Below are 17,597 nucleotides of genomic sequence, written 5' to 3' on the forward strand. Positions count from 1 at the left end.
CATATGTAGAGTCTTCTCTCGTGTTATTGGAAGAGGGTGTTTGCTATGACCAGTGCATTTTCTTGGCAAAACTCTATGAGTCTTTGCCTTGCTTCATTCCATATTCCAAGGCCAAATTTGCCCATTACTCCAGGTGTTTCTTGACTTCCTATGTTTGCATTCCAGTCTCCTATAATGAAAAGGACATCTTTTTTGGGTGTTAGTTCTCAAAGGTCTTGTAGATCTTCATAGAACCATTCAACTTCAGCTTCTTCAGCGTTACTGGTTGTGGCATAGGCTTGGATTACTGTGATATTGAATGGTTTGCCTTGGAAACGAACAGAGATCATTCTGTCGTTTTTGAGATTGTATCCAAGTACTGCATTTCTGACTCTTTTGTTAACCATGACAGCTACTCCATTTCTCTGAGGGATTCCTGCCCGCAGTAGTAGATATAATAGTCATCTGAGTTAAATTCACCCATTCCAGTCAATTTTAGTTTGCTGATTCCTAGAATGTCGACGTTCACTCTTGCTATCTCCTGTTTGACCACTTCCAATTTGCCTTGATTCATGGACCTGACATTCCAGGTTCCTATGTAATATTTCTCTTTACAGCATTGCACCTTGCTTCTATCACCAGTCACATCCACAGCTGGGTATTGTTTTAGCTTTGGTTCCATCCCTTCATTCTTTCTGGAGTTATTTCTCCACTGATCTCCAGTATCATATTGGGAACCTACTGACCTGGGTTCCCCTTTCAGTATCCTATCATTATGCCTTTTCATGCTGTTCATGGCGTTCTTAAGGAAAGAATAATGAAGTGGCTTGCCATTCCCCTCTCCAGTGGACCACATTCTGTCAGACCTCTCCACAATGACCTGCCTGTCTTGGGTGGCCCCACGGACATGGCTTAGTTTCATTGAGTTAGACAAGGTTGTGGTCCTAGTGTGATCAGATTGACTAATTTTCTGTGATTATGGTTGCAGTGTGTCTGCCCTCTGATGCCCTTTTGCAACACCTACCATCTTTCTTGGGTTTCTCTTACCCTGGACATGAGGTATCTCTCCATGGCTGCTCCAGCAAAGTGCAGCCACTGCTCCTTACCTTGGATGAGGGATATCTCCTCACCGCTGCCCCTCCTGACCTTGAAAGTGGAATAGCTCCTGTAGGCCCATCGTCAGATGCACACAAAATCCCATTCCACCCTACTGTTCCATTAAAGACATCGTAGGCGCCTTACTACTAGTCTTAGTCCTAATACTATTAGTATTATTCACACCCTACTTACTTGGAGACCCAGACAATTACACCCCAGCAAATTCACTCAACACACCCCCTCATATCAAACCCAAGTGGTACTTCCTATTGGCATATGCAATTCTACAATCAATCCCTAACAAACTAGGAGGACACTTAGCCTTAGTTCTTTCCATCCTAATCCTAATCCTTATAATCCTACTCCATGCACCTAAGCAATGAAGTATGATATTCTGACCATTCAGTCAATGTCTATTTTGAATTTTAGTAGCAGACCTACTATCCCTCACATGAATTGGAGGACAGCCGATCGAACACCCATACATCATCATTGGACAACTAGCTTCTATTATATATTCCCTCCTTATCCTAGTACTAATACCAGTAGCTAGCATAATTGAAAACAATCTCTTAAAATGAAGTCAAGTCTTTGTAGTATACTAAATACATTGGTCTTGTAAACCAGAAAAGGAGAACAACCAACCTCCCTAAGACTCAAGGAAGAAGCTATAGCCCCACTATCAACACCCAAAGCTGAAGTTCTATTTAAACTAGTCCCAGAAACACTATTAATATAGCCCCACAAACACCAAGAATCTCATTAGTATTAAATTTTCCAAAACCTTCAACAACCTAACACAAAGTTTGCACTTCACAACCACATGTGTTATAGTCCTGCTACCATTAATAGTACGTACGTATTTTCATGCATGTTAGTGCATGAAACACTACTTTGCACATGGGTACATACATAATATTAATGTAATAGTACATAAGTATGTATATAGTACATAATGTTATATGCCCCATGTGTATAAGCAAGTACATTCTATTATTAATAGTACATAGTACATGTAGTCATTGATAGTGCATAGTGCATTAAGTCAAATCCATCCTTGTCAACATGCGTATCCTGCTCCTTAGATCACGAGCTTGATCACCATGCCACATGAAACCAGGAACCCGTTAGGCAGGAATCCCTCTTCTCGCTCCGGGCCGATGATTGTGGGGGTCGCTATTTAGTGAACTTTGTCAGACATTTGGTTCTTTCTTCAGGGCCATCTCATCTGGAATCGCCCATTCTTTCCCCTTAAATAAGACATCTTGATGGACTAATGGCTAATCAGCCCATGCTCACACATAACTGTGATGTCATGGATTTTTTAATTTTAATTTTTATTTTTTTGGGATGCTTGGACTCAGCTATGGCCATCTGAGGCCCTGACCCGGAGCATGTATTGTAGCTGGACTTAACTGCATCTTGAGCATCACTGTAATGGTAGGCACGAGCATCACAGTCAATGGTCACAGGACATAAACATTACATTACACACATCAACCATTTCCCTTCATCCATTCTCCTCCCCACTTAAATATCACCACCATTTTTAACACGCTCCCCCTAGATACTTATTTAAATTCATTGCACTTTCAATACTCAAAATTAGCACTCCAAATAAAGTAAGTACATAAGTGCCTGGGTCCGCCCCATGATGCGTAGTTAATGTAGCTTAAATGCTAAAGCAAGGCACTGAAAATGCCTAGATGAGTGTATCAACTTCATAAACACATAGGTTTGGTCCCAGCCTTCCTGTTGACTTTTAATAAACTTACACATGCAAGTATCCACACCCCGGTGAGAATGCCCTCTGGGTCAATAAGGCTAAGAGGAGCTGGTATCAAGCACACACCTGTAGCTCACGACACCTTGCTTAACCACACCCCCACGGGAGACAGCAGTAATAAAATGAAGCCATAAACGAAAGTTTGACTAAGTTATATTGATTAGGGTTGGTAAATCTTGTGCCAGCCACCACGGTCATATGATTAACCCAAGTTAACAAGAATACAGCATAAAGCATGCTAAAGCATTACACCAAATAGAGTTAAATTCTAATTAAGCTGTAAAAAGCCATAATTATAACAAAAATAAATGATGAAAGTAACTCTATAATAGCTGATACACTATAGCTAAGACCCAAACTGGGATTAGATACCCCACTATGCTTAACCCTAAACACAAATAATTGTACAAACAAAATTATTTGCCAGAGTACTACCAGCAACAGCTTAAAACTCAAAGGACTTGGCGGTGCTTTATACCCTTCTAGAGGAGCCTGTTCTATAATCGATAAACCCTGATAAACCTCACCAATCCTTGCTAATACAGTCTATATACCACCATCTTCAGCAAACCCTAAAAAGGAATAAAAGTAAGCACAATCACAGTACATAAAAACGTTAGGTCAAGGTGTAACCTATGGAATAGAAAGAAATGGGCTACATTTTCTATTTTAAGAAAACCCAAGTGCTTGCTTTGGCAGCATATATACTAAAATTGGAACGATACAGAGAAGATTAGCATGACCCCTGCACAAGGATGACATGCAAATTCGTGAAACGTTCCATATATTTTATCTTTGACAAAGGAGGCAAGAATATACAATGGATTAAAGACAATCTCTTTAACAAGTGGTGCTGGGAAATCTGGTCAACCACTTGTAAAAGAATGAAGCTAGAACACTTTCTAACACCATACACAAAAATAAACTCAAAATGGATTAAAGATCTAAATGTAAGACCAGAAACTATAAAACTCCTAGAGGAGAACATAGGCAAAACACTCTCTGACATACATCAGACAGCATCCTCTATGACCCACCTCCCAGAATATTGGAAATAAAAGCAAAAATAAACAAATGGGACCTAATTAAACTTAAAAGCTTCTGCACATCAAAGGAAACTATTAGCAAGGTGAAAAGGCAGCCTTCAGAATGGGAGAAAATAATAGCAAATGAAGCAACTGACAAACAACTAATCTCAAAAATATACAAGCAACTCCTACAGCTCAACTCCAGAAAAATAAATGAACCAATAAAAAAATGGGCCAAAGAACTAAATAGACATTTCTCCAAAGAAGACATACAGATGGCTAACAAACACATGAAAAGATGCTCAACATCACTCATTATTGGAGAAATGCAAATCAAAACCACTATGAGGTACCATTTCACATCAGTCAGAATGGCTGTGATCCAAAAGTCTACAAGCAATAAATACTGGAGAGGGTGTGGAGAAAAGGGAACCCTCTTACACTGTTGGTGGGAATGCCAACTAGTACAGCCACTTTGGAGAACAGTGTGGAGATTCCTTAAAAAACTGGAAATAGAACTACCTTATGATCCAGCAATCCCACTGCTGGGCATACACACTGAGGAAACCAGAAGGGAAAGAGACATGTGTACCCCAATGTTCATCGCAGCACTGTTTATAATAGCCAGGACATGGAAGCAACCTAGATGTCCATCAGCAGATGAATGGATAAGAAAGTAGTGGTACATATACACAATGGAGTATTACTCAGCCATTAAAAAGAATACATTTGAATCAGTTCTAATGAGGTGGATGAAACTGGAGCCTATTATACAGAGTGAAGTAAGCCAGAAAGAAAATCACCAATACAGTATCCTAATGCATACATATGGAATTTAGAAAGATGGTAACAATAACCCTGTGTACGAGACAGCAAAAGAGACACTGATGTATAGAACAGTCTTATGGACTCTGTTGGAGAGGGAGAGGGTGGGAAGATTTGGGAGAATGGCATTGAAACATGTATAATATCATATATACAGAGTGAAGTAAGCTAGAAAGAAAAACACCAATACAGTATATTAACGCATATATATGGAATTTATAAAGATGATAATGATAACCCTGTATACGAGACAGCAAAAGAGACACAGATGTATAGAACAGTCTTTTGGACTCTGTGAGAGAGGGAGAGGGTGGGGTGATTTGGGAGAGTGGCATTGAAACATGTATAATATCATATATGAAATGAATCGCCAGTCCAGGTTCGATGCACGATACTGGATGCTTGGGGCTAGTGCACTGGGATGACCCAGAGGGATGGTATGGGGAGGGAGGAGGGAGGAGGATTCAGGATGGGGAACACATGTATACCTGTGGCGGATCCATTTTGATATTTGGCAAAACTAATACAATTTTGTAAAGTTTAAAAATAAAATAAAATTAAAAATAAAAAAGAAAACCCAATATGAAAATTATGAAACTAATAACCAAAGGAGGATTTAGTAGTAAACTAAGAACAGAGTGCTTAGTTGAATTAGGCCATGAAGCATGCACACAGTGCCCACCACCCTCCTCAAATAAAAATGATGCACTTAATCCTATTCACATGTATCAACTATATGAGAGGAGACAAGTTGTAATAAGGTAAGCATACTGGAAAGTGTGCTTGGACAAACCAAGATATAGCTTAAACAAAGCACCTAGTTTACACCTAGAAGATTTCACGTATTATGAATATCTTGAACTAAACCTAACCCATAACTCTATTCCTGATTAAATGATCAAAATAAGATAAAATAAAACATTTACCCTCTGATTTAAAGTATAGGAGATAGAAATTTAAGATATGGCGCTATAGAGAAAGTACCTACCGCAAGGGAACTATGAAAGAAAAAAATTAAAGTACAAAAAGCAAAGATTATCCCTTGTACCTTTTGCATAATGAATTAACTAGCATAAGACTTAACAAAACAAATTTTGGCTAAGTGACCTGAAACCGATGAGCTACTTACAAACAGTTTATCAAGAACCAACTCATCTATGTGGCAAAATAGTGAGAAGATTTGTAAGTAGAGGTGACACGCCTAACGAACCTGGTGATAGCTGGTGTCCAGAAAATGAATCTTAGATCAGCTTTAAAGATACCAAAAAATCCAAATAGATCCCACTGTATTTTTAAAAGTTAGTCTAAAAAAGTACAGCCTTTTAGAAATGGATACAACCTTAACTAGAGAGTAAGATCCAACAACACCATAGAAAGCCTAAAAGCAGCCACCAATTAAGAAAGCGTTAAAGCTTAACAATAAAAATGGCACTAATTCCAACATTAAATAGCCAACTCCTAGCCCTAATACTGGACTAATCTGTTGGGAAATAGAAGTAATAATGTTAATATGAGTAACAAGAAACACCTTATCCTTGCATAAGTTTAAGTCAGTATCTGATAATACTCTATTACAACAGTGAATAAAGATAACCCAATAATAAGCAATTTATTAATATACTGTTAATCCAACACAGGAATGCACTTAAGGAAAGGTTAAAAGAAGTAAAAGGAACTCGAAAACATAAACCCCGCATGTTTACCAAAAACATCACCACCAGCATCCCCAGTATTGGAGGAACTGCTTGCCCAGTGACAATCATTAAATGGCCGCAGTATCCTGACCGTGCAAAGGTAGCATGATCATTTGTTCTCTAAATAAGGACTTGTATGAATGGCCACACGAGGGTTTTACTGTCTCTTATTTCCAATCAGTGAAATTGACCTCCCCGTGAATAGGCGGGAATAGACTAATAAGACGAGAAGACCCTATGGAGCTTTAACTAACTAGTCCAGAAAAAATAAACTCAACCACCAGAGGGTAATAACACTCTTTATGGACTAACAGTTTTGGCTGGGGTGACCTCAGAGAACAAAAAATCCTCCAAGCGATCTTAAAGACTAGACCCACAAGTCAAATCACACTATCACTTATTGATCCAAAAATTTGATCAATGGAACAAGTTATCCTAGGGATAACAATGCAATCCTATTCAAGAGTCCATGACCTTGATGTTGGATCAGGACATCCAGGTTCAATCCCACTAACACTCCTATTTTTCTCCCTAGTTCCTTTGTCTTACCGAGTTTTGTGTGGTTTTTTATATTTCTTTCCACTAGTCAGGTACTCCTGTCCACTCTCAGGTGATGTTCTGCATGCACTTCTGTGTCTGAAGGTATATTCCTGATGTATCCATGGAGATAGATATGCTCCACCACCACCTACTTCCCCGCCATCTTGTTCTCCTGATTTTTCTTTTTCAATTTATTTTAAAAAATCCATTTGGCTATTATGTCTTCTGATCGGAGAATTTAATTCATTTACTTTAAAGTAACTATTGATAAAGATTTGCTATTGCCATTTTATTGCTTTCTCACTATTTTGTAGATCCTTTGTTCCTTGCTTCTTCTCATGCTTGTAATTTGATGAATTTTTTTAGCGGTATGTTTTGACTTTATTATAAGTTTTTTCATACATAGTGGAGATTTTACTTTTCTGACTACTCTTATACATAAATTATTTTATAGTTATTACATCCTGTTTTAAGCTGACAGCAATTTAACTTGGATAATTAACATAAACTTTATATTTCTCACCTCCCCTCAGATTTTAGGGTTTGATATTACAATTTGCATATTTTTTATTTTGTGTGTACAACAATAAATTACTATAGTTATTTTTTATATATTTCTTTTTAAATTTTTGAAGTAGAGTCGTAAGGAATTTATGTACCATTGCAATATTAGATAACCTGACTTTGATTATATATTTACACTTACTGATGAGTTTTACATATTTATATGTTTCTATGATGTTAAATCAGAGAAGGCAATGGCACCCCACTCCAGTACTCTTGCCTGGAAAATCCCATGGATGGAGGAGCCTGGTAGGCTACAGTCCATGGAGTCTGACAGGACTGAGCGACTTCAATTTCACTTCTCACTTTCATGCATTGGAGAAGGAAATGGTAACCCACTCCAGTGTTCTTGCCTGGAGAATCCCAGGGACGGGGAAGCCTGGTGGGCTGTCGTCTATGGGGTCGCACAGAGTCGGACACAACTGATGCGACTTAGCAGCAGCATGATGTTAAACAGCATATTTATTTCTTCTTAACGACACACTTCAGAATTCCTTATATGGTGGGTCTAGTGGTGCTTAACTTCCTCAGCTATTATTTGGTCCCCTAACTAGATAATTTTAAATCACTTTTCTTTTTTTTTTTTTATTTTGCTTGGTCAAATTTGTCTTTGAAGCTCTCTGTTTAGATATAACCAAATAGGTCAGAAAAAATGATTTTAAAGTGAGTCTGGTGATAATAAAAGTCACTTGCTGCTGCTGCTAAGTCTGCTGCTGCTAAGTCACTTCAGTTGTGTCCGACTCTATGCTTTATTTTTCACACTTACAGAAAGTTGCAAGATTGGAATATAACATAGAGCATTCATATATCTGGATTCATCTGTTAACATTTTCACCCATTTGCTTTCTCTATTTCTCTAAACAAAATTTCTAAGCCATTTAGTTATCTCTAAATACTTAAGTATGTGTTTCCTAAGAGATGGTGTTCTCGTATAATCTTCAGTACAATTATTCACTTAATTAAACTTTTTTTCTAATGTATTGATCATATTCCAGTTTTGTCAATTGGCCAAATAATGTTGTGTATAGCATTTTTCTTGCAGCATTACAGTTTCAGTTCGGTTCAGTTGCTCAGTCGTGTCGGACTCTTTGTGACTCCATGAACCGCAGTTCGCCAGGCCTCCCTGTCTATCACCAACTCCCAGAGTCCACCCAAACCCATGTCCATTGTGTCGGTGATGCCATCCAACCGTCTCATCCTCTGTCGTCTCCTTCTCCTCCCACCCTCAATCTTTCCCAACATCAGGGTCTTTTCAAATGAGTCAGCTCTCTGCATCAGGTGGCCAAAGTACTGGAGTTTCAGCTTCAACATCAGTCCCTCCAATGAACACCCAGGACTGATCTCCTTTAGGATGGACTGGTTGGATCTCCTTGCAGTCCAAGGGACTCTCAAAAGCCTTCTCCTGTTTAGGATCATGTATTTAATTTAGTTTCAGCATCTCTTTAGTGTCCTTTAACCTAGAACAGTTTTCAGATGGTATATTGCATAATCACATGTGCCAAATTTTCATAATAAATCTTTTCCCTCTGACTCTTTTCTCTTTCTCTGTCTCTTTCAGCTTTTAAAATACAATAATTATTTTGGGTTGCATAAATATTTTCTCATGGCTGAATTTGGGTTGCATATTTTAGGTCAGGATACTAGAAAAGCAATTTATGTGCTTAAGACATTACATCTAAAAGCATACAGAATCCATCTATTCCTCAATTCTGATATTGATTTTAATCATTTGGTCATGGTGTTGTCCAGCTTTTCCATTCTTCACTAACAATTTTTCCTCTTTTAAGCAAACTATAGAGACCAACTTAAGACCATGCAAATATCCCACTTCTTAGAAATTTCCCTGTAGATTTGGCATCTAATGATGTTGCCTGCAGTTCCATTGCTGGTGGTGAGCAGAGCCAGGTTCCAACACAGCTGTCTGATTCTGGGACATGTGATGTTTCTGGATGAAGCCCTTGCCTCTAGCAATTTTGACACTTGTATTCACAGCAGTCATATGGCATTAGACCACCCCAGACATTTATTTGAGTCCATACTTGGAGTGACTCATACACCTGTAAGTTGTATTAAGAACCAAAAAGCATTTGTGAATAACCCAACAGAGTGAAAATCCAACACCTCTTCAGTAAGCTCTAAAGGAAGCTTTAGTTCCTCCTCTTTACTGGACTTGGTGAAAGCCTTCAGCAGAGAGAATCCCAGTTCTGTAATGGTCAGCCAGTATCTTCTCCTCAGATCCCTTGTAAGTGCCCTCTGCTGACATATTCCACCTTTTATCCAAGGCCTTATTAGTACTCTCAGAAAAATCTTTAGATATCTTTGCTTGTACATCTTTCCTAAGCTCACCATAAATGAGCTTTACTTTCATTAAAGATGCTTGGTTTCTTTCCTATAGATTCTTCAGAAGAAATTGGCATTTATGACTTCATCTGGTTAATGTCCTCTCCTCCTCTGGACATGCCTAGAACTGCCTCACCCTCTGTTTCCCTGGGAAATCCATTTAGCAGTCAACATCACTTCTTGATTGGGCTCAGATCTGAAGTTGGAGTGTGGACACTTTATTTATCAGCTTATTTATCAGACACTTATTTATCAGCTAACACTGATAAATCTCTCCTGTCTCTAGTATCTGACACCAAGTACTTAGGCTGTGCTATCAAAGACATCAACCAGTCCTGGAGAAGGTCCTGTAAGGGAAATGACAATAGTCATTATCACTTTCATTATGTTGTGTACTGTGGTCTAGAACCCGTTATGCTAATTTGACTTACATATGTCACAGATGATTTTCATGGCAAATTTGCAAGCTCAGCTCAGTCTTCTGTCTATACAGATAAGGAAACAAATGCTCAGTGAGACTGAGCTTTTCTTAGGTAACACCTAAGTTTTTCTTAGGTAACACCTCAGTTTCTCTGGTATTTGGGTTTGGTGTGTCATACTTTCACATCTAGCCCTTTCTACTTTTCCACTGTGTCTCCCAGGTTGAGATGTTTGGATTATGTTTCAATAAATCAATGTCATTCCATGCCATCAGCTATATTTATGAAATTATGCAAAAGTTAGTGTACTTACAGTAAGGCTAATTTATGATCTTTAGACTTATCTATAACCTTGAGCTTCTCAATATTAATGTGTTGGGAAAAGGTTGAGAAAATTCCTGCCATGCACTGCTGTACCAGGAAGGATGAACATAAAAAACTACAGTAACTAACTATAGAGTTGTAATTTTTATTAATGAAATTAGAAGTATACATATTCAGTTCTCCAAAAGCATTTTGTTGCTGATTACCAAGTCTCATTTCAATTACTAGTTAATAAAAACACATTTTAATATGCTGGTAGAAAATTTATACTATTTCCAATTTGTGCTATGAAACAAATAATATGTGGAAAGAAACTGAGATATCTCATTTCAGTAATAGAAAATGGATTTTTGAAAGTTCAGATCATTAACAAGAGTAATTTTCTTATAGTACGTTTAACACTAGCTCACTGTAAAACTTTGCCAGGGAAGATTGCTACCTTTGAAACAAAATAAAGATGTAACGTATTCTAAGAGTTGTCTACCCCAAAAGCAATTGTGTCTGTGGTTCCAGGTCAAGGCCCAAAAGATCACTGGAAAGCAACCCATGGGACTTGTTTCAAGAGGATGGAAGGACAAGGATCATGTCTGGCTGGGGACACTGCTTTTTTTCCCAGAAGAGAGTGAGTGCTCTGTGTGCAAGCATGGCTCAGGAGATTGAATCCTGGTTTCTCCTTCTAATAGCCCCCATATTCTTGGAAGTAGTGATAAACATATTTATGTTTACTGATATCTGACTCTGTCTACTTCTGAGCACATGGGACAATGGTACTTCTCAGTTTCCTTGAAGCTGGGCATAGTCACGTGATTGATTTGGCCAACATCAGGAATGAAAATTACCAATAACAGGAATGAGAAATAGAATATCACTATAGAATCTAAAGTCATTGAAAAGATCATAAGAAAGATTGTAAAAATTTAATGTCAATAAACATGGGAAATTAAATGAAATAAATTTCCAAGAGAAAAAAAAAATCACAGCTTACTGAAAATGACATGGAAAAATCAAAATTATGTATTTTCTCATAGTTCCTAAAAATTTTAGTCTTTACTTAAAACCTTTATCATAAATAAATACACAAGTTCAGATAGCTTTTTTGGTGACTTCTTGAAAATATTTTAAAAAGAAATAATACAGGTATTATACAAACTCCTCTAGAAAACAGAAAAATTAAAAATATTCTCAATTAGTGTCATGAGCTTGGAATAAACATCATACAAATACCTGATAAAGACATTTAAAGAAAGGAAAATTACAAGGTAATTTTAGTGAAAAACATAGTTGCAAAGTATCCAAAAAACCATTTTCAACAAAGGAAAATATACCACATTAATTTAGGTTTGCATAAGAGTTGTAAGATTGAAATAACACTAAACAATGCAATTAATTATATTATCAGAATAAAGAGAAAAATCATATGATTATGTAAACAGATGGAAAAATCATTTCATGGGGTTTCATGACAAAAGTTCTATTTTTTAAACTAGAAGTTTAAACTTTTTGTCCACCTTCACCCTTTCTCTCACCCCTACCTCTCCAGCCACACCTCACTCCCACCATAAATCTGTTAATTATTTCTATAAATTTTCTTCAGATTCCACATATAAATAAGATCATATCAAGAGTTCTTAATTAACCAGGAGTAAATGGTTAATTCCTTACTATGATGAAAAATATCTTAAATGACTAAAGCAAAATCATATTTAATAATGAAATATTGAAAGCTTTCTACCTGAAATTGGCAACCAGAAAGGAATGCCTACTATCACAACTTCTACTCAGTATTGCTCTGAACATTCTAACTAGTGTAACATTGATACACTGATAAGGGTAAATGTAACATTTGTATCTTACTGTGCCATTCAGGAATGGCACAGCTCAGTGCCAGGAAAACCCTGTGATTTCCTCTGTGTGAGAAAGAGAGCATATTATAGGGAAGAGTCAATGCTGAATCTATGTTGCATCTGTGTCTTTGACTTTAACCTTTGCATTTTGTTGCTTTTGTTATTGTAATCATACATAATGGCCTGCCTCAGAGAACCCTGCCCCTCTGCCTAACTTAATCTGAAGTGCCTTTGTTCAATTCACAAAGAGACAGTCTGACCCTGTCCACCTGTGAATGACTGCAGAAAAGAAAAAATCAACGCACCCTGTTCTCAAGTCTGGCCATCCCAGGAGATACTTACAAGATTAATGTCCTTTTTACTTTACTCCCTCACCTCCTCTCCCTCTCTGTTCTACAAAAGAGCCAACATCCAGACCCTGACAAGATGGTTATTTTGAGACATTAGTCTGCTATCTTCTCAGACTGCTGGCTTTTTGAATAAAGTTGTATTCCTTGTCTCTCCACCTCATCTCCAATTCATTGGCCTGTCATGTGGCGAGCAGAGTGAGTTTGGACTCAGTAAAAAATTTGGTGAGCCAGCCAGGAGCCATGCTGCTCATGGCTACCTGGCCCTGGTCAGGGAATTTTGGGGCAAGGCCCTAGCAGCTACTGGGACTGCTTGTCCTGAGGATCTTCCCTTCAAAATTCCCTGAAGTGGCATTGACTGCCCCAGCACTTGGCAGATGAAGCAAGGAACTGACAAACTTCTGCGGGTTGATGGGCTCACTTTTGTAAGGTTCAGTACAGTTCAGTCACTCAGTCGTGTGCAACTCTTTGTGACGCCATGGACTGCAGCACGCCAGGCTTCCCTGTCCATAACCAATTCCTGGAGTTTACTCTAACTCATGCCCATTGAGTCAGTGATGCCATCCAACCATCCCATCTTCTGTCTTCCTCTTCTCCTCCCGCCTTAAGCCTTTCCCAGCATCAGGGTCTTTTCAAATGAGTCAGTTCTTCTCATCAGGTGGCCAAAATAGTGGAGTTTCAGCTTCAGCATCAGTCCTTCCAATGAATATTCAGGACTGGTTTCCTTGAGGATTGCTGGAGTCCAAGAGGCTCTCAAGAGTCTTCTCCAACACCATAGTTCAAAAGCATTAATTCTTTGGTGCTCAGCTTTCTTTATAGTCCAATACTCACATCCATTCAAAACTACTGGAAAAACCATAGCTTTGACTAGACGGACCTTTATAGGCAAAGTACTGTCTCTCCTTTTTAATATGCTGTCTATGTTGGTCAAAACTTTTCTTACAAGGAGTAAGCATCTTTTAATTTCACGAATGCAGTCACCATCTGCAGTGATTTTGGAGGCCCCCAAAATAGTATGCCACTGTTTCCACTGTTTCTCCATATATTTGCTATGAAGTGACGGCATGTGATGCCATGATCTTAGTTTTCAGAATGTTGAGTTTTAAGCCAACCTTTTCACTCTCCTCTTTCACTTTCATCAAGAGACTCTTTAGTTCTTCTTCACTTTTTGCCATAAGGGTGGTGTCATCTGCATATCTGAGGTTACTGATATTTCTCTGGCAATCTTGATTCCAACTTGTGTTTGTCCAGCCCAGCTTTTCTCATGATGTACTCTGCATATAAGTTAAATAAGCAAGGTGACAATATACAGCCTTGACGTACTCCTTTCCCTATTTGGAACCAGCCTATTGTTCCATGTCCAGTTCTAACTGTTGCTTCCTGACCTGCATACAGATTACTCAAAGGGCAGGTCAGGTGGTCTGGTATTCCCATCTTTTAAAGAACTTTCCACAGTTTGTGGTGATCCACACAGTCAAAGCTTTTGGCATAGTCAGTAAAGCAGAAGTAAGTGTTTTTCTGGAATTCTCTTGATTTTTCTATGATCCAGCAGAAGTTGGCAATTTGATTTCTGGTTCCTCTGATTTTCTAAATCCAGCTTGAACATCTGGAAGTTCACAGTTCATGTATTAGTGAAGCCTGGGTTAGAGAATTTTGAACGCTATTTTACTAGCATGTGAGATGAGTGAAATTTTGTGGTAGTTTGGGCATTCTTTGACATTTCTTTTCTTTAGGATTGAAATGAAAACTGACCTTTTCCAGTCCTGTGGCCACTGCTGAGTTTTCCAAATTTGCTAGCGTATTGAGTGCAGCACTTCCACAGCATCATCTTTGAAGATTTGAAATAGCTCAACTGGAATTCCATAACCTCCACTAGCTTTGTTCATAGTGATGCTTCCTATGGCCCACTTGACTTCACCTTCCAGGATGTCTGGCTCTAGGTGAGTGATCATACCATCATGGATCATGAAGATCTTTTTTGTATAGTTCTGTGTGTTCTTGCCACCTTTTCTTAATATCTTCTGCTTCTCTTAGACCCATACAATTTTTGTACTTCATTGTGACCATTTTTGCATGAAATGTTCCCTTGGTATCTCTAATTTTCTTGAAGAGATCTCTAGTATTTCCCATTCTATTGTTTTCTTCTATTTCTTTGCTCTGATCACTGAGGAAGGCTTTCTTATCTCTCCTTGCTATTCTTAGGAACTCTGCATTCAAATGGGTATCTTTCCTTTTCTCCCTTGCTTTTCACTTCTCTTCTTTTAACAGCTATTGGTAAGGCCTCCTGAGATAGCCATTTTCTGACAAAATGTGGTCCACTGGAGAAGGGAATGTCAAACCTCTTCATTATTCTTGCCTTGAAATCCCTATGAACAGTACAAAAAGGCAAAAAGATAGGACACTGAAAGATGAACTCTCCAGGTCTGTAGGTGCCCAATATGCTACTGGAGATTAGTGGAGAAATAATTCCAGAAAGAATGAAGAGATGTAGCCAAGGTAAAAACAACAGCCAGTCATGGATATGACTGGTAATTGAAGCAAAGTCCAATGCTGTAAAGAGCAATACTACATAGGAACCTGGAATGTTAGGTCCATGAATCAAGTCAAACTGGAAGTGGTCCAGCAGGATATGGCAAGAGTGAGCGTCAACATTTTAGGAATAAGCAAACTAAAATGGACTGAATTGGGTGAATTTAACTCAGATGACCATTATATCTACTACTGTGGGTAAGAATCTCTTAGAAGAAATGGAGTAGCCATCATGATCAACAAAATAGTCTGAAATGCAGTACTTGGATACAGTCTCAAAAATGAAAGAATGATCTCTATTCATTTCCAAGGCAAACCATGCAATATCAGAGTAATCCAAGTCTAGTAATGCTGAAGAAGCTGAAGTTGAATGGTTATATGAAGACCTACAAGAACTTCTAGAACTAACACCCATAAAAGATGTCCTTCTCATTATAGGAGACTGGAATGCAAAAGCAGAAAGTCAAGAAACACTTGGAGTAACAGGCAAATTTGGCCTTGGAGTACAGAATGAAGTGGGGCATAGGCTAATAGAGTTTTGCTAAAAGAATGCACTGGTCATAGCAAACAGCCTCTTCCAACAACACAAGAGAAAACTCTACACATGGACATCACTAGATGGTAAATACCGAAATCAGATTGATTATATTCTTTTCAGCCAAAGATGGGGAAGCTCTATACACTGAGCAAAAACATGCCTGGGAGCTGAGTGTGGCTCAGATCATGAACTCCTTATTGCCAAATTCAGACTTAAATTGAACAAAGTAGGACAAGCACTAGATCATTCAGATATGACCTAAATCAAATCCATATGGTTGTACAGTGGAAGTGAGAAATAGATTCAAGGAATTAGATCTTATAGACTGAGTGCCTGAAGAACTATGGACAGAGGTTCATGACACTGCACAGGAGACAGGGATCAAGACCATGCCCAAGAAAAAGAAATGTGAAAAAGTGAATTTTGTGGGGTAAATCTACCTAATTCAGTAGCCAGTTCATTTGTCTTGGTTTTGTGTATTCTTTTATGTTGTGAGCTGATCAACCGGATTTTGTAGGGTAAGCAACCACAGTATGCACACCAAAAACATATTCCCCCCTCAGTCTGGGCTTTTCCTTTGTGGGACAGATCACTTTGGTTGGTGGTACCCTGTTGGAGAGGGAAACTATTGTTGGATTTACCTGAGTTGGAACCATTTTTGGGGGGGGGAATTGGTTCATTGTTTTCATAGGGCAAGTTTACCCTATTTGGGAACCTGTTCATTGGTTTTGTGTGCACTGATGCTAGAATGTGTTTGTGCTGTTTGTGTTGGAATTTGCCTACATCTTCTGTGTTTTGGTTATAAGTTATCAGACTTATAAATATGAGAAATATTTCATTTATCCTGAAGGAAAGGTCTTTGGGGCATATATTATATATGTTAAGATCAAAAGTGTGATGGTCTCTAAATATCTCACTCAATTATTATATATCTTGCAGTTAAAAATGTTTTGACTTCCCTGGTGGCTCAGATGGTAAAGCGTCTGCCTACAATGCGGGAGACCCAGGTTCGATCCCTGGGTTGGGAAGATCCTTTGGAGAAGGAAATGGCAAACCACTCCAGTACTCTTGCCTGGAAAATCCCATGGACAGAGGAGCCTGGTAGGCTACAGTCCATGGGGTCACAAAAAGTAGGACACGACTGAGTGACTTCACTTCACTTAAAAATGTTTTGCAAAAGAGCAGGGAAAAGATATGAAATTCCATATGTAGAAGAATTTATGCCATTATATCAGGAGGAAAAAGAGTACTCCCTTAGACTTGAGGCATCTGATTCTAATTTTCCCACAGGAGCCCTGGGAAACTTTGACAGTGGGAACAAGTTGATTGATTCTCTAGCAGACATCACTTTCCTTTGTAAATTAAATGCTCAAGAGTTTAATAGGAATTTTGAAAAAGACCATATCCCATAAGGTAAATATATACAGAATAACTGTATAAAAAAGATCTTAATGACTTGAATAGCCATGATGGTATGGTCACTCACTAAGAGTCAGACATCCTGGAGTGTGAAGTCAAGTGGGCCTTAGGAGGCATCACTACAAACAAATCTAGTGGAAGTGAAGGAATTCCAACCTAGCTACTTAAAATCCTAAAGGATGATACTGTTAAAGTGCTACACTCAATATACCAGCAAATTTGGAATACTCGGCAGTGGCCACAAGACTGGGAAAGGTCAGACTTCATCCCAAACCCAAAGAAGGGCAATGCCAAAGAATGTTCAAACTATCATACAATTGCAC

General features: G+C 38.4%; 2 non-coding genes across 2 annotated transcripts; both read left to right on the top strand.

Moving 5' to 3' along the window:
* The first annotated feature begins 3,546 nt into the window (after positions 1-3,546).
* Positions 3,547-3,653, top strand: LOC133236428 (U6 spliceosomal RNA). The gene has a single exon (XR_009732887.1). It is a non-coding gene; the product is annotated as a U6 spliceosomal RNA (small nuclear RNA).
* A 13,158-nt stretch (positions 3,654-16,811) lies between these two features.
* Positions 16,812-16,883, top strand: TRNAC-ACA (transfer RNA cysteine (anticodon ACA)). The gene has a single exon. It is a non-coding gene; the product is annotated as a tRNA-Cys (tRNA).
* The last annotated feature ends 714 nt before the right edge of the window (positions 16,884-17,597 follow it).

Source organism: Bos javanicus, chromosome 2 (genome assembly GCF_032452875.1).
Source record: "Bos javanicus breed banteng chromosome 2, ARS-OSU_banteng_1.0, whole genome shotgun sequence".
NCBI lineage: Eukaryota > Metazoa > Chordata > Mammalia > Artiodactyla > Bovidae > Bos > Bos javanicus.